The 25,232-nt window shown below is 36.2% G+C and overlaps 1 long non-coding RNA gene across 15 annotated transcripts in view; it reads right to left on the bottom strand.

Moving 5' to 3' along the window:
* LOC138435699 (uncharacterized) overlaps nt 1-25,232 on the bottom strand; it is a 260,432-nt gene that overhangs the window by 126,861 nt on the left and 108,339 nt on the right. For 6 of the 15 annotated variants that reach the window (XR_011255185.1, XR_011255192.1, XR_011255193.1 and 3 more), the window contains one exon: nt 23,116-23,752. The exons of the other annotated variants lie outside the window; for them this stretch is intronic. This is a non-coding gene — a long non-coding RNA (uncharacterized lncRNA). Of the gene's footprint in view, nt 1-23,115; nt 23,753-25,232 lie in introns of those variants that run through there. 15 annotated transcript variants of the gene reach the window in all.

Below are 25,232 nucleotides of genomic sequence, written 5' to 3'. Positions count from 1 at the left end.
CAACTCCATTCTACCTTGTAAGTACTTCTAAGACAGCCCTCCTTACCCAAGTTTTACTACTTAATTATATTGTGCTATGCTGTTCTTAGTTGCTCAGTTGTGTCCAACTCTTTGTGACCCCATGGACTGTAGCCCAACAGGCTCCTCTGTCTATGGGATTCTCCAGGCAAGAATACTGGAGTGGGTTGCCATGCCCTCCTTCAGGGGATCTTCCCAACCCAAGGATCGAACCCAGGTCTCCCACATTGCAGGCAGATTCTTTACCAGCTGAGCTACTGCTTATAAGTAAATATCTTCTTTTCTGTCTGTCTCAAGGATCAGCAAAATCTGGTCTGCTGCCTATTTTTCTATGTCTCAAAAGCTACTGTGTTTTTTAACTTTTTTTAATAGTTGGAAAAAAATCAAAAGAAAATTACTATCTCAAGATCTATAAAAATGTTATGAAACATACATTTCATTGTTTTTAAAGAAAGCTTTATTGTAATATATGCATTCTATTCATTTACATATTTCCTGCAGAATAGTTGCAACATTGATAATACAGCACACAAAGCCTAAAATATTTACTATCTGATATGTTACAAAAAGCTTTGCCAACTGCTGACCTATCTTATTAGGTGTCAAATTCCTTAAGGGAATCAGTATGCTGTCCCAATTGCATTTTGGACATCAGCTGCTCAACATATATTTATGAATTAATTAATTAATGAAAGAATGGTGAATGGGGTAGTAATAAATGAATGCAAGGAAGATGAAAGTGATATATCTCTAGTTGAAAGCAAAGGAAATTAAGCAAAAAGGGAATTTATTGCAAGGAAATAGCTTATGTCACAAAATAAAAGAAAAAGTTGAAGATTTAGGCCTTGGACAGGGTAAGAACTAGAATGATTCTTGAGATCCTAGTAGCAGGAAATACTGGAAAGTCTCACTGAAACAAAATGGTTGATCTTGAATCTACAACGATTGTAATTCCAGGAGACAGAATCTGACCACACCTTGGTTAGAGAAAGTGATCTTTGTTTGGCAGTGCCATTCAGCTACACAGTCTTGGAAAAGATGTTCCATCAATACTGCATGTAAAGAAAAATCAGTCTTCTAGTACTAGAATCAGGAGTAGTGTTAATACTAGGTAAAAAACAAAATGACTGGATATACCTTACAATAAAAAAGGTGGGGGAGTCAGAAAGTCATTTTAAATGGAAAACTAATACCTAAAAATAGACTATAGCTACCTACAGAACATCTTTTTTTTTTTATCATATTGAAGAACAATTTAGCCATGATTGTCTTACTCAGCTCTCCTGAGTTAATTAGCTTGGTTTCAATATTATTTTTGAACATTAAATATAGATGGCATCTTTCATAGAGTATACTGAGTATAACATGCCCATCTCTCAGTTTAATAAGAAAAGTGAAAACTATTATATTATTTACCAGAGTTTTCTCAAAAACTAAAGAAGACAAGGACTAGATTGTTACTTATGTAACGATAAATACTAGCTAGACATGAAAAGTGAAATTATCCAAACCCCAAACATTTCTGTGATAAAGAGGTTAACATGGCACATTAGTGGCACAATGACAGATGAGGTGTCTCTAATGGTGAAAAAACACAAAGGAAAAGCACAAAGAAGTGGGCATTAATAATCCCAATATTACTCATCATCTAGTATTTCTCTCTTTATTCACTCACTGAGCACTACTTGGGCTCCAAGCTATGACACATCTCACATTAAGTGACTGTCCTATAAGCAGTTAAGCTTGAACTTTCTGCAAAATGTATATTCATCTCTGAATGAGGATATGAGGCCACATTCTCAGATCACTTAGGCATTATCACAATTATCTGACCCCGTTACCAAGAGGGTATTACGTATTTCAATCTTTGTTTTTAATTTATGTGTGCCCAGTTCCTGAAGCATCCCCAGAGAACTCACATGAAGCTCCAACTGGGGTTTTCACTAATGTTGACCTTTCCCAGACAAATTACCCCATATTTTGTATTGTCTTATCACAATGATTTCACAAGAATGTCTCCTGTGCAAAAGTTTCCCTCCTTGGAGAAAAAGACAATCATTTAAAATATTTAGGTAAAAATCAAACATTTTGTAATGTTTCAAATCACCAAAATCACACTTATTTAAAAAAAAAAACTAACAATATTGAATGACTTTCAGTTTCTAAAACTGAAAGAGTCAACTTACCTTTATATGTTTATTTAGCTTCTGTTTTAAGGAAAATTAAATCATCTTTACAAAGCATAAGACTGTCACCTGTAGATTATATACATAATATATTCACCCAATAAAAGATAAGAAACTGGTCATTTCACTGTGACTACCTCTTACACGGTATTCACTGTCTACTTCTACAGCTTATAGTTCAGCTTACTTACTTCCAGTTAATTTACAGTTTAAATTCAGCAAATCACTGAACAATTGCTAACCATTTAAAGCAAACTAATCAGAGAAGGCGCTGGCACCCCACTCCAGCACTCTTGCCTGGAAAATCCCACGGATGGAGGAGCCTGGTGGGCTGCAGTCCATGGGGTCGCGAAGAGTTGGACACGACTGAGCAACTTCACTTTCACTTTCATGCATTGGAGAAGGAAATGGCAACCCACTCCAGTGTTCTTGCCTGGAGAATCTCAGGGATGGGGGAGCCTGGTGGGCTGCCGTCTATGGAGTTGCACGGAGTCGGACATGACTGAAGCGACTTAGCAGCAACATTATTATAATTTTCTATGTAGATTAGGATATACTTCAAACCACACTATATAAAATCACACTGTGTCTATTTAGTTCTTTGGCTCATTTTTTGATTGGGTCGTTTATTTTTCTGGAATTGAGCTGCATAAGTTGCTTGTATTCTCCAAAGAAGACATACGGACGGCTAACAAACACATGAAAAGATGCTCAACATCACTCATTATCAGAGAAATGCAAGTCAAAACCACAATGAGGTACCACTTCACACCAGTCAGAATGGCTGCGATCCAAAAATCTGCAAGCAATAATTGCTGGAGAGGGTGTGGAGAAAAGGGAACCCTCCTACACTGTTGGTGGGAATGCAAACTAGTACAGCCACTATGGAGAACAGTGTGGAGATTCCTTAAAAAATTGCAAATAGAACTACCTTATGACCCAGCAATCCCACTGCTGGGCATACACACTGAGGAAACCAGGATTGAAAGAGACACATGTACCCCAATGTTCATCGCAGCACTGTTTATAATAGCCAGGACATGGAAACAACCTAGATGTCCATCAGCAGATGAATGGATAAGAAAGCAGTGGTACATATACACAATGGAGTATGACTCAGCCGTTAAAAAGAATTCATTTGAATCAGTTCTGATGAGATGGATGAAACTGGAGCCGATTATACAGAGTGAAGTAAGCCAGAAAGAAAAACACCAATACAGTATACTAACACATATATATGGAATTTAGAAAGATGGCAATGATGACCCTGTATGCAAGACAGGAAAAAAGTCACAGATGTGTATAACGGACTTTTGGACTCAGAGGGAGAGGGAGAGGGTGGGATGATTTGGGAGAATGGCATTCTAACATGTAGACTATCATGTAAGAATTGAATTGCCAGTCTATGTCTGATGCAGGATACAGCATGCTTGGGGCTGGTGCATGGGGATGACCCAGAGAGATGTTATGGGGAGGGAGGTGGGAGGGGGGGTCATGTTTGGGAACGCCTGTAAGAATTAAAGATTTTAAAATTTAAAAAAATAAAATAAAATAATCACACTGTGTCTCCTAATGTCTTTGCCATCTATGTTGACTTTTCTGGTCCTTTATTTTTATTAGCATCTGCCAATAAAAGATGACTCTGCCAATAAAATCCAATCCAGTTTGATTTTTAGATTTTCACCACAAAAATCAATCTTATCCCAGTTATAAACGTCATATACTTCTAAAAGTATTCTTAGAGGCCGTTTTTCTTTCCCTGGACTTAAGTACAATTACACATTTACTCAATAATTTTGCTGACTTAAGTGTTATGGTGCAGAAATACCTCAATTGATGAAGGATCTTTCCTAAGTGTTATATTTGGGTAATTCCTTTATAATCCTTTGAATTTTATATACCAGGTAGAATTTTCATATTTACTTCTGATGTGTTATTAATCATTCCTTGATATTTTTATATGACTCCAATACTTGTTATGTATCTTACAAAGCCAAAAGTGAAAGAATGTCACTATGATCTTTCTTTAAATACTTTCCAGAATGCTTAAGTACAGACATAGGGGATATATTACTACGGAACTTTGCTTATTTGGGGTCTTTCCTCAAAAGAAGTTTACATTCCACAAAAACCAAACATATAAATTGTTTTCTCATGGAATTATTTTAATTAGTGACTTACAGTTGTTTTATTTTCACAAACAGAAAATTATTCTTAAAATTAAAGAAAAATACAATGTCTCAAAATGTAAAATTAAATACTGTATTTATACTCACTAATGGGAATAATTTTTCTGGTTGCATATTTCATATAAAAAATATTTATAATGAATATTGTTTCATGGTATATAAGAACAGCCTTTACTATAACACAACAGTATCTGCTTCAGGATATTTTAAAATTACTTTCTCTGAGCTGTTTCCAAGGTTATTAGGAAAACTTTGATTATTCCAAATTGTTTTCATCTTATTCCAAAACATGTTTTAATTTCCTGACTTTCAGAGACCAATGCAAGAGATGTAAGAGACATGGGTTTGATCCCTGGGTTGGGAAGATTCCCTAGGGAAGAACATGGCAACTGACTCTAGTATTCTTGCCTGGAGAATCCCATGGATAGAGGAGGCTGGCAAGCTACAGTCCATAGGATCTCAAAGAGTCGGACACAACTGAAGCGACTAAATAAGAGCATATTAGAGAAGAAAGTCAATCAATCAAGTCTTTCATTTTCAATGAAATAATCAAACCTATTTAGAACTCAGTTTCCTTATTTCAAAAAATCAGGGGATTAAACTAGGTAACTCTGGTCACTTCCAGTTTTTAAACTATATAAAAGCTTAAAACCATAGCCCACAAAAATAAGGAAAAGGGGAAAAGGCAACATGTCTCAAAACTTCTTGGTATAGAATATATCTTGTGTATTTTTAAATGATAGCCTTGTCTTTCACATAATAGAGTTCTTTGTAAGAACAAAGATAAGTTATAACAAGAAATATTAATTATTTTGCCAAGTTATGCCTTGGCACGGGTCAAGACTGAAGAAACAGTAAAGCCAGGTTAAAGAAAAGATATATTAAAAGAAGAGCCAGTTGTCAATCAAAGCTTATAAGTTATTTTCATTCTCTAATACATATAATCATGTGATGAAGTATTTTTTAAAACTTGTAATAAAGATGTTTCTAAAAATTTTTTGAGACATTTAAAAATTTGTGAGGTACAAGGTCTCAAAACTTCCCACTATAGATACTTTATTGCTTTACTCATTTAAAGTAAACACTTTTATGAATTTCAATATTTATTGATAATGCAATAAAGTGTATGTCCTCAAGTTTTTAAAGTAATAAAATTAGGCTTGTAAAAGATGGTATAATACCTTAGCGATCAATAATATGAAATGTGAAAGATATTTGAAAGTATCATGTAAGTATGCTTACCTACCATTTTTCAAGCCTGACTTACTATTTTGTATTAAAAAATAAATACAATGATTACAAGAGTGGATGTCTGTGTTTATGATGTTAGGAAGGGTAGTAGCTTTATACATGTACTTTCGACCAAGTGCTCCCATGTCTGCTCCCAAAGCTGGCCTTTGGGGCAACCACTTCAAAAGCTAGTTTTTGTATTGCTAGTTGCATCTTTGTTGTTGATACTGATATTAGTTTTATTTGACTTGGTAAACACTGTGTTTCAACACCATTACCCTTTATTTCCTAAAAGTTAATAGAGAAAAAAAATATGCAGAGAAATTCACAAAACTTAATTTACTGTCTCTGCACTCTCTCTCCTTTCCTGTTTCTTTCATCCCCTGCCTTCTCCCTTTCTTTTCCTCTCCTTCCCTTCCTTCCTTTCTTTTCTCTTTGTCTCTCTCCTTCTCCCTCCGGTGCATGAAAGGTGGGAGAGACAGTAGACTCTAATGGTTAGAAGCATAGCTCTGATGCTAAACTGCCTAAATTAAAAATACTAGGTCCACTGTTTTCTCTATGATTTTGAACATTTCAAGTTAATTAACATGGTCATTGGCACAATTTTTTCATGAGTAAAACTGGAATAATAATGGATATTTTAAAAGGTCTCTGTGGAGATGAACATGATTTAATATATGTGAAATATGTAAATATAGCAACTGGCACATTTACTATGACTGTATAGTTTTCATAACATTTATTCATGGGGAAGCTGAAGAAGTCATGGGAGAAGCTATCATGTGACATTCCTGCAAATCCTGACATAAGGTCTAAGTGCTAAGAATAAGGCATCCATGATGCCAAATTAAGAGAGTCAGTTTATTAGCATAAACTTGGCAACATAGGCCATTCTGTCTGATTTCCTAAGTTCCCTTGCTATCCCAAGTGATAAGCTTTTATGTGTAGAAGGGGAACCTTTGTTAAAAACAATACAATTTTAATGATATTTTTATTTAATACAATTAAGAAGGTAATAGTGTTCCCACTTGATAAGAAATGCAATATACCGGTTGTTAATTACATACTATATGATGGAGAAAGGAGGATAAATTTCTTAATTATGTTTCCTAGAAACCAATGTTGGAATAAGTCAAGTAGTATTTAGCTGTGTGTGTGTGTGTGTGTGTGTGTGTGTATGTGCGCTCAAAGTTTTAGTCTTGTCTGACTCTTTGTGACCCCATGGACCATAGCCCACCGGGCTCCTCTGTCCATGGAATTTCAAGGCAAGAATACTGGAGTGGGTTGTAATTTCCTTCTCCAAGGGATCTTCTCCACTCAGGGATCAAACCCACATTTCTTGCATCTTCTACATTGGCAGGCAGATTTTTATCACTTGTGCCACTTGGGAAGCCCACGTAGCTGTATAGTATTAGCCTTTAAAACCATCTATTGCTAATCTGTTAAGTTTACATCCAAACTTGGAGAAGCAGGAAACTGAGGGAAGGGACAAAAGCAAATGAAAATGGAAGAGTGCAGCCTACTGAACCCCAGGAGCTACAATCTTAACAACAGTTTTATTCATACTCATTGTTTGTATTTTAACTGCGAATTTATTTAACAAGTATATATTCAACAATATTTTCATTATAGGGGACTGGAATGCAAAAGGAGGAAGTCAAGAAACTCCCAGAGTAATCGGCAAATTTGGTCCTGGAGTACAGAATGAAGCAGGACAAAGGCTAACAGAGTTTTGCCAAGAGAATGCACTGGTCATAGCAAACACCCTCTTCCGACAATACAAGAGAAGACTCTACACATGGACATCATCAGATGGTCAACACCGAATTCAGATTGATTATATTCTTTGCTGCCAAAGATGGAGAAGCTCTATACAGTCAGCAAAAACAAGACCAGGAGCTGACTGTGGCTCAGATCATGAACTCCTTATTGCCAAATTCAGACTTAAATTGAAGAAAGTAGGGAAAATCAGCAGACTATTCAGGTATGACCTAAATCAAATTTCTTTTTTTTTTTTTAATTTTAATTTTTATTTTTTTTAGTTTTTTATCTTTTAAATTTTAAAATCTTTAATTCTTACATGCATTCCCAAACATGAACCCCCCTCCCACCTCCCTCCCCATAACATCTTTCTGGGTCATCCCCATGCACCAGCCCCAAGCATGCTGCATCCTGCGTCAGACATAGACTGGCGATTCAATTCACATGATAGTATACATGTTAGAATGTCATTCTCCCAAATCATCCCACCCTCTCCCTCTCCCTCTGAGTCCAAAAGTCCGTTATACACATCTGTGTCTCTTTCCCTGTCTTGCATACAGGGTCGTCATTGCCATCTTCCTAAATTCCATATATATGTGTTAGTATACTGTATTGGTGTTTTTCTTTCTGGCTTACTTCACTCTGTATAATCGGCTCCAGTTTCATCCATCTCATCAGAACTGATTCAAATGAATTCTTTTTAACGGCTGAGTAATACTCCATTGTGTATATGTGCCACAGCTTTCTTATCCATTCATCTGCTGATGGACATCTAGGTTGTTTCCATGTCCTGGCTATTATAAACAGTGCTGCGATGAACATTGGGGTACATGTGTCTCTTTCAATTCTGGTTTCCTCGGTGTGTATGCCCAGCAGTGGGATTGCTGGGTCATAAGGTAGTTCTATTTGCAATTTTTTAAGGAATCTCCACACTGTTCTCCATAGTGGCTGTACTAGTTTGCATTCCCACCAACAGTGTAGGAGGGTTCCCTTTTCTCCACACCCTCTCCAGCAATTATTGCTTGCAGATTTTTGGATCGCAGCCATTCTGACTGGTGTGAAGTGGTACCTCATTGTGGTTTTGATTTGCATTTCTCTAATAATGAATGAAGTTGAGCATCTTTTCATGTGTTTGTTAGCCATCCGTATGTCTTCTTTGGAGAAATGTCTATTTAGTTCTTTGGCCCATTTTTTGATTGGGTCGTTTATTTTTCTGGAATTGAGCTGCATAAGTTGCTTGTATATTTTTGAGATTAGTTGTTTGTCAGTTGCTTCATTTGCTACTGTTCAACATAGTTCTGGGAGTTTTGGCCACAGCAATCAGAGCAGAAAAAGAAATAAAAGGAATCCAAATTGGAAAAGAAGAAGTAAAACTCTCACTGTTTGCAGATGACATGATCCTCTACATGGAAAACCCTAAAGACTCCAGCAGAAAATTACTAGAGCTCATCAATGAATATAGTAAAGTTGCAGGATATAAAATCAACACACAGAAATCCCTTGCATTCCTATACACGAATAATGAGAAAGTAGAAAAAGAAATTAAGGAAACAATTCCATTCACCATTGCAACAAAAAGAGTAAAATACTTAGGAATATATCTACCTAAAGAAACTAAAGACCTATATATAGAAAACTATAAAACACTGATGAAAGAAATCAAAGAGGACACTAATAGATGGAGAAATATACCATGTTCATGGATTGGAAGAATCAATATAGTGAAAATGAGTATACTACCCAAAGCAATTTACAAATTCAATGCAATCCCTATCAAGCTACCAGCCACATTTTTCACAGAACTAGAACAAATTATTTCAAGATTTGTATGGAAATACAAAAAACCTCGAATAGCCAAAGCAATCTTGAGAAAGAAGAATGGAACTGGAGGAATCAACTTGCCTGACTTCAGGCTCTACTACAAAGCCACAGTCATCAAGACAGTATGGTACTGGCACAAAGACAGACATATAGATCAATGGAACAAAATAGAAAGCCCAGAGATAAATCCACACACATACGGACACCTTATCTTCGACAAAGGAGGCAAGAATATACAATGGAGTAAAGATAATCTCTTTAACAAGTGGTGCTGGGAAAACTGGTCAGCCACTTGTAAAAGAATGAAACTAGATCACTTTCTAACACCGCACACAAAAATAAACTCAAAATGGATTAAAGATCTAAATGTAAGATCAGAAACTATAAAACTCCTAGAGGAGAACATAGGCAAAACACTCTCCGACATAAATCACAGCAGGATCCTCTATGATCCACCTCCCAGAATTCTGGAAATAAAAGCAAAAATAAACAAATGGGATCTAATTAAAATTAAAAGCTTCTGCACAACAAAGGAAAATATAAGCAAGGTGAAAAGACAGGCTTCTGAATGGGAGAAAATAATAGCAAATAAATCAAATTTCTTACGATTATACAGCAAAAGTGAGAAATAGATTCAAGGGATTAGACCTGATAGAGTACCTGATGAACTATGGACAGAGGTTCATGACATTGTAAAGGAGACAGGGATCAAGACCATCCCCATGGAAAAGAAATGCCAAAAAGCAAAATGGCTGTCTGAGGAGGCCTTACAAATAGCTGAGAAAAGCAAACGAGAAAAGGAAAGATATACCCATCTGAATGCAAAGTTCCAAAGCATAAAAAGGAGAGATCAGAAAGCCTTCCTCAGTTATCAGTGAAAAGAAATAGAGGAAGACAATTGAATGGGAAAGACTAGAGATCTCTTCATGAAAATTACAGATAGCAAGGGAACATTTCATGCAAAGATGGACTTGATAAAGGACAGAAATGGTATGGACCTAACAGAAGCAGAAGATATTAAGAAGAGGTAGCAAGAATACACAAAAGATCTGTACAAAAAAGATCTTCATGACCCAGATAATGACGATGGTATGATCATCCACCTAGAGCCAGACATCCTGGAATGCGAAGTCAAGTGGGACTTAGAAAGCACCACTATGAACAAAGCTAGTGGAGGTGATAGAATTCCAGTTGAGCTATTTCAAATCCTAAAAGATGATGCTGTGAAAGTGCTGCACTCAACATGCCAGCAAATTTGGAAAACTCAGCAGTGGCCACAGGACTGGGAAAGGTCAGTTTTCATTCCAATCCCAAAGAAAGGCAATGCCAAAGAATGCTCAGAATACCACACAGTCGCACTAATCTCACACACTAGTAAAGTAATGCTGAAAGTTCTCCAAGACAGGCTTCAACAGTACATGAAATGTGAACTTCCAGAAGTTCAAGCTGGTTTTAGAAGAGGCAGAGGAACCAGAGATCAAATTGCCAACATCCGCTGGATTATAGGAAAAGCAAGAGAATCCCAACAAAACATCTATTTCTGCTTTATTGACTATGCCAAAGCCTTCGACTGTGTGGATCACAATAAACTGTGGAAAATTCTGAAAAAGATGGGAATACCAGACCACCTGACCTGCCTCTTGAGAAATCTGTATGCTGGTCAGGAAGCAACATTTAGAACCGGACATGGAACAACAGACTGGTTTCAAACAGGGAAAGGAGTGCGTCAAGGCTGTCTACTGTCACCCTGCTTATTAAACTTATATGCAGAATATATCATGAGAAATGCTGGGCTGGAAGAAGCACAGGCTGGGATAAAGATTGCCGGGAGAAATATCAATAACCTCAGATATGCAGATGACACCACCCTTACAGCAGAAAGTGAAGAGGAACTAAAAAGCCTCTTGATAAAAGTTGAAGTGGAGAGTGAAAATGTTGGCTTAAAGCTCAACATTCAGAAAACTAACATCATGGCATCCAGTCCCATCACTCCATGGGGAATAGATGGGGAAACAGTAGAAACAGTGTCAGACTTTATTTTGGGGGGCTCCAAAATCACTGTGGATGGTGACTGCAGCCATGAAATTAAAAGATGCTTGCTTCTTGGAAGAAAAGTTATGACCAATCTAGATAGCATATTTTAAAGCCAAGACGTTACTTTGCCAACAAAGATCCATCTAGTCAAGGCTATGGCTTTTCCAGTGGTCATGTATGCATGTGAGAGTTGGACTATAAAGAAAGCTGAGTGCTGAAGAATTGATGCTTTTGAACTGTGGTGTTGGAGAAGACTCTTGAGAGTCCCTTGGACTGCAAGGAGATCCAACCAGTCCATCCTAAAGGAAGTCAGTCTTGAATACTCATTGGAAGGACTGATGTTGAAGCTACAACTCTAATAATTTGGCCACCTGATGCAAAGAACTGACTCATTTGAAAAGACCGTGATGCTGGGAAAGATTGAAGGTGGGAGGAGAAGGAGACGACAGAGGATGAGATGGTTGGATGACATCACCGACTCAATAGACATGAGTTTAAGTAAACTCCAGGAGTTGGTAATGGACAGAGAGGCCTGGCAAGCTGCAGTCCATGGGGTTGCAAAGAGTTGGACACTACTGAGTGACTGAACTAAGCTGAACATAGAAAACACTGTTTTAAGTACTCTACAAAACTCATTTAATTCTCAAATCAACTTTATATGGGATGTGTTAACCTCCTTTCACACATGAAGAAACTGAGACATAAAGTGGCTGAGTAACATGCCCAGAGTCACATACATAGCCTTACTGGCAGAACTAGGATTGAACCCTGGCAGTCTGGTCCCCATGCCCTTGCTTTTTGCCTTCATGTTATTCTTAATATGAGATTTGAATCTCATTATTTATGCACAGTTATTTAAATGATTTTTAATATAGATAATTAAGCAATTGGTCAAGGGAAAGTCTGCAATTCAGTTTATCTTCAATTTGGTCTGGATATCCAATTATCAATTCAGTTAAAACTTTCAAGTCATCATTATCATCACCATCATCAACATTTTTCATTACACCTTAACTGTATTTCACTTGGTCACATTAAAGCAAGTTCTGAAGTGTTCACTTGCTTTTAGGCACTGTGGAAATTACTTTGACATATATCATCACCACTTTGGACTATTTCTAAAATCACAGAGGAAAACTAAATAGGGAAACAACTCTACTCTGCAATTTGTTCCAAAGAGCTGATGGTTCCAAAGTAATTTATGTTACACGCTCAGCTGCATCAGGTATATGCCCTAAATATAACACTAAATTTGCTTTTCCGGTACTCTGTATGATAGGCTTAAAATATAAATTACACCACCCACTTCAACAACAGGTAGTAAGAAGAGAAAGTGATTTTCCATGATGTGGACATTGGCTTAACACAGAGAAGTTGATATGGATAAAGAAGTCCTAAGTGACAATAACCCAGAGTATAAACCAGTTACTTAAAATTATCTGTTTGATTTCATTATTTATTAATTTCTGGGAAGGTTTAAATCACTGAAGTTTGATAACTGATTATATAATATTTATCAAACTTAATATAATTAGTAATATGTAAGAACCACTGATAAATATAAATGAGACTAATTAGGAAAGCATAATAGCAGAAAAACCTAAAAATTACAATTAATATATTCACTGTGGGAAATATTTCATTTTGTCCTAGAGATGCTTACATGTCTTGCTTATTTCATTAGTTTTCAGAATATCAGTAATCTAACCCATAAATTAAGAATAAATTAATTTTACAAGCAAAGATACTTTTTGATAATGTTGACTGGATATGACAACGTAGAGAAAAATTATTGAATGTATAATGATAGTATTTTATTTATTATCTTCAAATAACTTTATAGAATCTAGTATGATTTTTTGCCTGTTCCCCCACCACTTTTTCTGCATCTTCCTTAAGCTATTAAGCATTGCCAGTTTTATCAGGTAAACAAGCAATTTCTACTGAATGGGGCTAATTATTAATATGGTAAAATCAATGAATTTTAAGTTTATATATACTGTTGATAATGCTCTACTGACAACTAACTTCAAGTTAAGTTCTGTGCAAAGCATTGATTAGGAAGATCATAGAAACAGCAGGAAATCCAGTGGCAATAAAGGAACTCTAAACAGTAACCTCTACAAGGCATCTTTATTGCCTGTCGTTTTTTTCCTATCACTCCCACTAAATCCATTCTGTATAACAGGTTCATCTTTTATTTTTAAAGCATCATTTCCATTATGGCATTGTTATTTTTGGAATTATAAACTAAGTAACATACAAACATAGATACAGTGTTTTAAAAAATCGTTATCTACTACCTGACAGAAGAAAAAATAGTTGCTGACAAAATGTAAATCTCTATATACACTTGCTTCCAGGTTCAATTTCCTTCAAGAGCAGAGGTCATTAATTACTCTTCTGAATTTGGCATATGCCATTCTTTGTAGGCTTATACACTGACTATACATATATATTAGAGGAGGAACACTCCAGTATTCTTGCCTGGAAAATCCCATGGTCAGCGGGGCCTGGTGGGCTACAGTCCGTGGGATCACAAAGAGTTGAACACAACTGAGCAACTGAGCATACATATATATTAATACATAGAATTTATTAATGTATTTCCATGTTATAAGAAGTCAACATATTATATGTGTTCTTTAACACGTTTTTGAAGTTTACTCATGCTAGTATATACCTACATATATATATGAAATACACACATATATTTGAACCTAGTTCTAAGAGAAAGAAAGGGGACAAAAACACTGGCTCTGTGTTTGAACTGCTTATAGAATTTATCCTTTAGAGAAGCTCCTTGAAATTTTATTTTTAAATGATTATTTTTTTTACTGTATAAGCATTTTAGATTACAATCTAATGAGTTTTGTGTACTATCTTAATATGCAACATATTTTAGTTGTTTCATACAGGTCAAATCTATTTCTCTCAAATAGCTTGTAAACTATCGAAAAGTAAAATTTGGGCCTTCACTTACTCTACTGTCTCCCCAAAAGGCTTTGTACAAGACTGAGTCCAACAGTTGTTTATAAGTTTGCCTTGATATCTTGTGAAGGAAGATGGAATTACATTAAAGTTTCCTTTGATACAGTTGAAGACTGAAGATACATTTCTTTCCATTTATTTGATAAATTTAGGCTCTTTTACCCACATTGAAAACAAGGCAATGATGCAATTTTGTAACCATTATCTGACATTATGAACAATAATTTGACTCACACAAACTTTTTTTCTCAGTATCTTTTTGTATTGAAACAAGAAAAAATAACGTTGCTTATTTTTTGGGTTTGGTTTTTTTGTTTTCGTTTTTGTTTTTGCATCAGACCCTTAGCAGAATTTCCACTACACGAGAGATAACAATTTTCTCCAAATCTCATACTTTTATAGTTTCTCCATCAGTACCTGTTGATTGTCTATGATTACAAATTGTAAGATTATCAATACTGTTTCTTGACTACTTAGCTAGTTCTAAACTCCCACTTTAGGTTGCAAAAGTGACAGCTGAAAAAAATATATAATGTCTTATGATTAACATAATGCTTTTTACTTTGGATCAGTATTTTGTCTTATCTATTGTTATACCCATTAATCTGATCCATAGAGTGAATTGGTCCTTGATAAATGTTTGCTGAATGGCTCACTGAACAGACAAATGACATAATTTCTTTTACTCCTCATACTAACGCAATTTGCATCTTATTTTGCAGAGAAGAGTACAGAAGCTTTAAAAAGCTAGGAAGCTTAGAGCAAAAGCACACAAAAAGTAGGTTCTCAGTCTTCTGATTCTAAACATCCTGTTTGTAGTCCTACTGCCTTACTATCTCCTGTGTAGCTTAGAAGAGAGGTTAAAAATGAGACAGTGGTGAGTTAAAAGAAACTGTATCTGTAGTATTCTTTTGAAAGCTGAGATTTGGTTTCTGGCTTGTGTTTAAATGTGATACAGCTTTATCCAATGCATAGGAATGATACTTGGTTCTTCTGTGAATGGTCAGGAATATCAGGACATTCACAATCAGAAAAAAAACAATGTAGAAATGCTGAATCGCAGTCCAGCCTTCTAAGTGGGTTTCTGAAAATGATTTGCAGCAAGAAAATGGAAAAGAAGGAGATAAACTCTTAACTCTGCGGCACATAGAAGGAGCAGTCGTGTTCATTTAGACAGGTGGCAGGGTTGTTACACCTGCTGGCCTCACAAGATTGTAGGAAATGTGACACCCCACAGTGCCAAGCTTGGATCTGCAAATTTGAATTTTCTCCACTAAAGAAGTGAATCCCTGCTGCTCTTCAAACATTAAAAGCTTCACTGTTCCTTTGCAACAGCATGTTTGAAGCCTGCAAAACATTCAATGAGCGGCTACAAATCAGGGAGTGAATTTTAAAAGTCTTGATCTGTGGTTGCAAAGGTTTGTTTGAAACAGTGACAGGAAAGGAGATTTCATAGCATCGTGTCTTGCTGAAGAGATGCACAGAGAGTGCAATATAGCACATTTCAGCAGAAGTGGAGTCAGCAGGATACCTGTTTTCCAGGTGATATAATGTGCTTTCAGGGTGATAAAAACAGCCCTTGAACCAAAGCATTCAAAAGGAAAGGAAACAATGAAATATCTGAGTTGAGGGGTAAGCAGTGGGAGAGCGAAGCAGCTTGGGGTGTGAGTGCTTCTTTAAAAGGGCTGCTGTTCAGGTTTCTATGGTGCATGAAATGTGATGCCAAAATAAGAGTGGAACCAGACCTGCATAGTAAATCAAGCACAGGGAAGGGAAAGATTTATTAGGGAAGTCTTATGTGCTTACTCTTTCATGTGTCAAGAACTCCCCAGACCAATATTTTATCCTGTAAAATCATCACTATCATTCCACAGTGGCCCATAGAAAAACACTGTGATCATTACAACAAGATTTTACTACCAGAGCTGTTTTTCTTCTTTTTAAAATCTAGTTTAAATTATGATTAAATGACAAGGATAATAGTTGCCAAGATCACTACCTGCAATGTACACCATAGTTAATTGTGAGATGACTTGTTTTATTCATATAATTGATACTCAGAGTCATCTGTTGCTACAGGTAATAGGGAAGCTTTAAGGAGGATACAAAAAATTTATTTGACACGATGCTTTGTTCTTTGTGTTGTCTTTAGTTCTCTGTTATAGGCTTGGAAAGGACCTCTAGACATGAGATCATTACTTCTGATGCAGGCAGGACAGATTTTCACTAGGCCAGACTGGAAGGCGTCTATCAACAATTTCCTGGAAAGGAGATTTACAAGTCTCCCTGGGAAACCTGTTACAGTACCAGTGCCTCTAATCCCACAGCAGTATGTTTTCCTACATCTTTTATCCACCAATCCATACTCCAGGAATGTTCCATCAATATCAGCCACGATCAGGAGCATCCTAAATCCCATCCACTAAAATTTAAGCTCATCTCATCACTGCCAGATGGCTGGCAACTTAATAGCATCCTTGGTATAATAACCCCTCATATACTTAAGACTTTGAATTGTCTTTGGCATAGATTGTCCTAGAATGTAATACCCAAGTCTGCATACAAAGATGATACAGATTGTCTAACAGCAAAATGAATGTATTAGAGTTGGTTTTTCTTTAATGATTGTGGATGTGCTTTCATCCATTCATAATCTCTTACTCCATCTGTGTTGTGACCAACAGCATAAAGTTTAGAGGTAGCTAGCTTGGGTTAAAGTACAGTCATCCTCTTTGGAAGTAACTTTATCTTAATTAGCATGGTGATCATTCAAGCTACTTAAGGTAAATGGACAAATAGATTTAGGAGTAGAGGGACTCAACATTTTATTTTTAGCAGATATTGTTAATTGGGATAGGAATTTAGGCAGAAAGACGTAGAAGGAAAAAAGCTAATGGTTTGAAGCTCTGTAGCTTCTGCTCCTGACTAGCTATGCAACAATCTTATTTGTGATACTTCTAAGAGAATTAAGCTGCATAGGAATGTTACTGTGTAAGATGAAATACTTCCTTATGCACGCCCACACCGAGCGCCAAAACTTCAGCTCCAATAAGATGTATTCACACAGTCTGTCCACGTTGTTTATCTTTTAATACCTAGAGACTTTTTTTTTTTTAACTTGGGTGTTTATGAATGAGACTAAAGTGTTTTTTGAGAAGAGACTGAACTTGATATTTTTAATTAAAACATATGTGTGTATGTATATGAATGACAGTCTATAATGAATAAATGATATGTGGAAGGATTACAATGTTAATCTTGCTTCCATCAGAGGAAAAACTATTGAAAATTTTTTGGCATGAACTTCACTCTTTTTCTTATTATTTAACATAAAAAGATTCTTTTTTGGAGACTCCTATATTATCTTGCTCCAAACTATCATGGTTAGTACTTCAGGGCCCTTAGTTAAATGCAGGGTTTTTATGCATTTACCTCATGCGGAGTCTGTTTCTCAATCTGTATCAGCCGATCTCTACTGAAGGTTTTACTCTCACTCGCTGTTCAAAATATCAGTCTTGCTGGTTTTAATAGAAATGCTTAAGTTCTGTAGTGGCTCACTGTGTCTCATTTTAAAATGAGCTGGAACTTTCTATAAAGTATCTATATTTCACTTTCCATTGTATTGTATTGCATTGAAACAGTGATTAGAAATCCTTGTGGAAAGGGTCACGTTTTTTTGAAATAACAAGCTGAAAACAGCTCCATGAATTGTATAACTATTAACATGTATTCTGTACTCATTAAGAGTCTTTCATCACAGCAGGGGTAAATTTAATGTCCTGTGAACCTAGTAAATGTTAAATAGATGCCAGTTTATTTCATTTGGTAAATATGGCTAATGTTTCTAAAGCTAGGTTTTTAAAATCTGCTTCTGATAGCAATCTTTAAGATTTTCTCATAACTTGAGAGAGTAAGGTACTCAAAATCAATGTTAAATGAGTCCAAGAATTCTTGCTAGCATAATTCACATTTCCTGAAATTGGTAACCAAATCTTGCACATTGTGGTAGACTGATATTAACCAGTAAAGTTTATTATACCTCTTCTTGCCATGTGACTATACTCATTTATAGAGTATAGTGGGCTCATTGTGCCCACAGCAGGTAGAGTTTGGGAATATCCATTGACAAGAAAACTACCAAATCAAGTACAACATATAAATCCAACTGAATATTATACAACAAAAAAGAATAGAGTAGTAAGAAATACTGTCTTATTCTAGATAGTAATTAGATAAGATATACTATCTTATTCTAGAAATACAATAAGAAATACTATTGATCAATCTTAGACACAAATTTTTTCAAGCATCCAAAGACTATGTCCAATATGATATCATTTTCATGAATCAGAAAAACAGTAGAATGGGGCAGGGGGAGCACTTAGATAAAATGTTCTATTATATGCAGTGGGAATGGGAAGTCTAGGAATCCATTATACTGTTATGCATCCATAATACATCCATATTAAGTATTCTTTTTATATGGATACAATATTGTATTAAGAAAATAAAGTATACAAGTAGAAAAAATATTAAAAATATTTCTCCAATAATTCATGGAAGACAAGTCTGTATTGGGGCAATGATTTTTTAGTATTTAGCATCCCATCTTCTGAATTAAAGTCAGTTGTTAAGAGTAGACAGCAGAATAGTTCTAGATAATGACCACAGAATCAGCCGGGCTCTCTCAGTTTCAGATAGTTCTATCTTTCCATTTATCTGAAGTACTATTTTAATAAGTCGGAATTTTTAACGGGTTGAACATGGAATGAGCACGATGCATACTATATTGGTCAGCTGAACAGAACTGCTGTGTAACAAACCACTGCAAAATTCAGTGCCTTTAAAAAGTAATAATTAATTTTCACACTTACAGGCCAACTGGAAAAGCGTTGCTTCAGACTGCAGGTCTGTGGGTTGGTCGGGGGACTCTGCTCCATGGGTCATTTTTTGAGAGGGTGGCAGAGGACCCAAGCTAAAGTGTTACTGGAGTATACTGTCCTGGCAACAGCAATAGTACAAGAGGGCAAGCGAAACTGTGCAAGAATGTTTAAGCCTCTGTACCGCCGTTGCTAACACTGGCCAAGCTCAAAGTGAAAAAGTGGAAAGGTGAACTTGAAATGGATTTATAAGTCTAACATGGGACCAATGATTTAGTCCATCACACAAATTTACCAAAGAGTCAAATAGGGTTCATATTTTACTAGGTGTTTCCTCTACTCACACCCATTATTGAGATTCTCTGATGTGTTCCATGCCTCAATACGCTGAATTCTAAGGATAACCTGTTTACACTAGGTTTATCCATTGACCAGCTTGAGGAAGGAACTGACCGAGAGGAGACACCGACAGAAAACTAGAGGGTAGGAAATAATGAACATTGGGGTATTTCTTCCCTCTTTTGATTTCACATCTCTGGCACTATCTTTGTCCCTCCTTGACTGGCTCTCTTCACGTGACTGTGCCTGCATTGTTTTAGGTGCCTCTGGGGGTGGTAGCAGCTGCCCACTGTTGCTAGTCTCCGTGTATCTCATCAAGCTTTGTTTTTTTCCTTAGGCAACAACCACATCAATTTACATAGTCCTCTTCCAAGGTAGTTTCAGTTTAACCATCTGAATTGAATTCTGTTTCCTTCTGACCAATACACACATATAATTAATTTCAATATGTGTAACAAAGATATGTCCTTAGTTATCACTAATCCCTTTTCAAAATGCTAAGATAAAGCATCAGGCATGCTTAAGTTTTTTAAACTATGCTTCATGCTGACCCTTTTATAATTGTTTGGATACAGCATAGGTTTTGGCTATTTGACAGGAACTTCCCAATTCTATACCATTTGCTCAATATAATACAAGACATACTTTTTTTAAGTGTGGGAAAGTACTTTGGTTACATTGCATTCTGTGCATTTACTCTGGGTTCACTTTCCTAACCTCTCTTTTTTGGGAGGCCATGTTTCTGTTAGAAAGAGAAGTTTCCTAAAAGCATAATTAAAATAATCTTCCTCTAGGAAAAAAAGAAAATAAAAATTGATTTCCCCTTGCAAACATTCATCTTTCCCACTATCATAATTAGAATATGTAGGCTGAAGAGGTGAGCCTAGCAAGGCTAGTGATAATCCTCAGTAGGTTGAGGAGAGCATTAATGAAGATGAGAAATCAAATTTCAAAGGGATAATTAAGCCAAGGCACAAGTCATATGGGAATGATGGAGATGAAGAAGGTACCAAAGCAAGAATATGAAATCATTCAGTTATTAAACAGAGCACATAAGCCTAGGACAAATTAAAAAAGTACCCTATTCAAAACATGTCCGTGATCAGAAGTCAGGGCCATATGGCTAAAGCGGATTTGCATGGCGTTAAGATGGTGTACAGCAAACTAAAGTCAGGAATGAATTCCAAGGCTTGCAGACAAAACAAGACTCTATCTGTACTAACCAAGAGAATTAAGAAAATATACCAGCATTAAACATGTTTGGAAAAGTAAGGAGACCTACAAAGAAGGCTGGCTTAAACTATGCTTTAAGAGGAACTTTTTCACTGAGAGGTTAAAAATGACTGGGAAAAGAACAATACTTATGCTAATAGGGGGCATTTGAGAGCTATTCTTCACAGGCAATCTAGGCTGTAAATAATTTACATTCCAATTTGCATTCAAAATAGTGCTTTCTTTAAAATAGCTGCCAACCAGTATTGTGATGCAATAGTTAGCATTGTCATCACAAATTATCAAACAAGTCATCATTATCAATATCTTACTAACAATGCTTTTTTAAGAACGTGCCCCAGGAGTTCTGTGTTCATGGTCACTGATCTTTTAGTTAATAACAGCAAAAACTGACCTTCAGATATGTGTTTTCAACATTGGTATTGAGAGAAAAGTTGTTTTCAGTCCGACCTGATAGGACCCATTGAACCACAGCTTATTATAATTTCCACTGAACAATAAAAGGTTTCTAGATATTATTTGGAATTTGGAATACTTAAAATTGTTTCATCTTGTTGCTATAATTTGTTTATTCAAGCTCAACTTCTGATTCTTTCACATTCAATCCAATCTCCAGGGTTGTAGTAAAAATTCAGTGTTGTCAATTTATCGAATCCCAGTCTATCTCCTGATTCTATTCTACTTTAAAAGCTTGTTTATGTTCAGACTACTTGGTTTCATAATGCTTTCTTATTCTTTTTTGCTTTTACACATTAATTATTTTTGCCACGCTGAGGTTCTTTCTTCTTCAGAGTTTGATTGGTGAAAAATCCCACAAAAATAACTCTTCTTTCCAGCTGTTTTGCTGACTTTTTGTTATATCATTATTCTTTACATCTCAGGCTTATTCCTAAGTTTATAAGGTTATGTAGTTATTGCAGAAAGGGGGACCCCTTCCAGGGCCTGAAATTGGACTCCTGTCTAACACTCCGAGGAGACACATGTGCTGACAAAGCAAGAGATTTTACTGGGAAAGGACACCCAGGTGGAGAGCAGTAGGGTAAGGGAACCCAGGAGAACAGCTCTGCCACGTGGCTTGGGTTTTATGGTGATGGGATTAGTTTCCAGATTGTCTTTAGCCAATTATTCGTCTCAGAGTCCTTCCTGGTGGTGCAGCCCAGATGGATGCCAGCGAGAAGGATTCTGGGAGGTGGTCAGACATGTGTTGTCTCCGTTTGACCTTTCCTTAACTCCTCCAGTTGGTGGTGGCTTATTAGTTCCATGTTCCTTACCAGGACCTCCTGTCATAAAACAACTCATGCAAATGGTTACTATGGTGCCTGGCCAGGGTGGGTGGTTTTAGTCAGTGGGCTTCCCCTAACATAGGGGCTTCCCGGATGGCTCAGATAGAGCAATTTGTTTTAAATGGAATTTTTCTGAGTCTTTATTTTCTTCTAGATTAGAAATTTGAACAATTTTCTACTGATCTCAGAGTTTCCCAACACCAGGGAGAGTATTCCTGCTTATATAACAGTCTTTCCCAGGAATTTTCTCACCATATTGATAGTTCATGAACTTTGCTTTACCTCTTTTTTAGCATGACAGAAAACTAAATACTGAGTTAAGTAATTTTTCCTTAAAATGCATACATGAGGCTTATGGGAGCCAAAGTCTTAGTATCAGCCCATCAAGGAACATCACTCTACTGCAACAATTAAATTTTCCAGAGTTATCTAGTTATGCTTTAAAAAACAAATAAATGGATTTAGAACTTATGTGAATAAAGGAATTCTTTCTTCTTTGAGAGATGGAGAGGAACAGGTTTTGTTCTTCTCTCACTTTCACAGAAAATTTCTGATATTTAATTCTATCTTTTATCTTCAGATCAAGGCAGTAAACGGGGTTGTTGTTGTTCAGTTGCTAAGTTGTGTCCAACTCTTTGTGATCCCATGGACTGCAATACACTGGGGTCCAGTCCTTCAGTATTTTCCAGAATGTGCTCAAATTCATGTCCATTGAGTCAGTGGTGCTATCTAACCATCTCATCCTCTGCCCCCCCTTTCTCCTTTTGCTTTCAATGTTTCCCAGCATCAGGGTCTTTTCCAGTGAGTGAGCTCTTCACATCAGGTAGTCAAGCTATTGGAGGTTCAGCTTCAGCATCAGTCCTTCCAATAAATATTCAGGGTTGATTTCCTTTAGGATTGACTTGTTTGATCACTTTGCAGTCCAAGGGGCTCTCAAAAGTCTTCTCCAGCACAATTTGAAAGTATCAATTCTTTGGTGCGGGGGAATCATAAAGATGAGGTGTGTGTGTGTGTGTGTGTGTGTGTGTGTATATATAATGTAATATTACTCAGCCACAAAAAAAAAGAATGAAATCTTGCCATTTGCAAAAACATGGATGGGCATAGAGGGTTATGCTAAGTGAAATTAAGTCAGACAAAGAAAGACAAATACTATATGATTTCATTTATATGTAGGTTCTAAAAAACAAAACAAATGAATAAACATAAGAAAGCAGAAACAGACATAGATACAGAGGTTACCAGAGGGACGGAGTAAGTGGGGATGCGAAAAATCAGTTCAGTTCAGTTCAGCTGCTCAGTAGTGTCTGACTCTTTGCGACCTCATGGACCGCAGCATGCCAGGCCTCCCTGTCCATCACCAACTCCGAGAGCTTACTCAAACTCATGTCCACAGAGTCGGTGATGCCATCCAACCATCTCATCCTCTGTCATCCCCTTCTCCTCCTGCCTTCAATCTTTCCCAGCATCAGGGTCTTTTCAAATGAAGGCGAGGGTTTCAAGAGGTACAAAATTTTACCTACAAAATTAATAATTCACAGGAATGTACAGTGTGGAAAATATGGTCAATAATAATATGATAATTTAAAATAAACAAAAAAAACACACTAAAATGGTGTGTATCTGCCAGCAGATATTTTATAGCTTTCTGTGAAGGATCTCCCTGAAGGAAAGGTAAATGCCAGAAGGGTCAGTTCAAACTTTCTAGGGAAGAAAGTGTCATTTATTTTAAGTTACATGGATTTTGATGCTTTAAGATAAATGAAATTATTCTTTCATAATCCAACCTATAAAAAAAAAACAAATAAAATGCAATTAGACATCTGACTGGTCACATTTGTAATTTAGTCCATTAAGCAAAAATAACTGCAGTAAAATATTCCTTTATTTAATTCTTAACAAGTAGACCAAATATAGGACATTTTTATTTGATTAAATATAAAGCTAGTTTACACTAGTGAAATGTGATTTTTATATGTAGCTAGAGAGTTGTATATTAATCTTTGAGTTGTTTTATCTTAGCTGTTTCTTATGGAAACAATAAAAAATACATCATATACATAAACACATCATATACATGAGCACCATTGAGCATTTGTCATAAAAAATATAACTTTCTATGATATTTCAAGGAATGATATCTGTCTGCATAGTAAGTCCTGTACTCTCCAGAGAACTAAAGCAACACAGATAACAGGTTCTAGCAATCATTTTGGAACTATCTCTATAATATAATTGTCTCTTAATTTATAACTGCTGCTAAGTCGCTTCAGTCGTGTCCGACTCTGTGTGACCCCATAGACGGCAGCCCACCAGACTCCACCATCCCTGGGATTCTCCAGGCAAGAACCCTGGAGTGGGTTGCCATTGCCTTCTCCAATGCATGAAAGTGAAAAGTGAAAGTGAAGTAGTTCAGTCGTGTTCGACCCTTAGTGACTCCATGGACTGCAGCATACTAGGTTCCTCCATCCATGGGATTTTCCAGGCAAGAGTGCTGGACTGGGGTGCCATTGCCTCCTCCGTAATTTATAACTGGATTATAGAATTTTTCTGTAGCTTGGAAAATGCCTCATCAGGTTGTTCATGTAAGGAAAACTAAGTGACAAGCTGCATCTTTGACATTTGTTGAGAATTCTCAGCTCAAATTTATGATGTGGGAGTTAGCAAAAGAAAAGAGCCTGTCAAACTCTACTGCAATTTGATGAAGTCAGGAGAAAGTGGAAATTTATCTCTAACTCTTTGATCTTTTTCATCTATCCAAGTCAAAATACCATGTCTGTTAAACTAAGGAAACCTTGTCTTTTTTCTATTCAGTTTGAAATTTAACAGAAAATCTTGACATAACATACTTTAGTTTTACTTCTATAATTCTCTCCTGGGAACAATTTTATTTAATTGGAATTAATCCATAAGTTTTCCTCAGAATTAGAAAGATTGATTAACAATTGGTAACACACAGAAAATGTTAAGACTGCCGTTTTTATGAAGTAACTGATGTGGATCAGCAATACAGAGTAAACAAGAACGTGGTTTTTTTTTAATAATTGTAAATATACTACTACCTTGGACAATTAAAAATCTCTTATACTGTCCTTGTTTGGCCCACTTGAAAATAGAGAAGCTAATTATATAAGCTCATACATGCTTTCCATGTCTCTTATTTATGATGCTACGGGTTTCCTCACCATAGTAGTTCCAAAACAAAGGAACAACTCCACAAGCACCATTAATATTGACTTCTATTTGATTTTCCTCTTCAAGAAAGAT

Source organism: Ovis canadensis, chromosome 3 (genome assembly GCF_042477335.2).
Source record: "Ovis canadensis isolate MfBH-ARS-UI-01 breed Bighorn chromosome 3, ARS-UI_OviCan_v2, whole genome shotgun sequence".
Lineage (NCBI taxonomy): Eukaryota > Metazoa > Chordata > Mammalia > Artiodactyla > Bovidae > Ovis > Ovis canadensis.
Note: the sequence above shows the minus strand (reverse complement) of the source record. Positions and strands in the feature narration are given on the sequence as shown.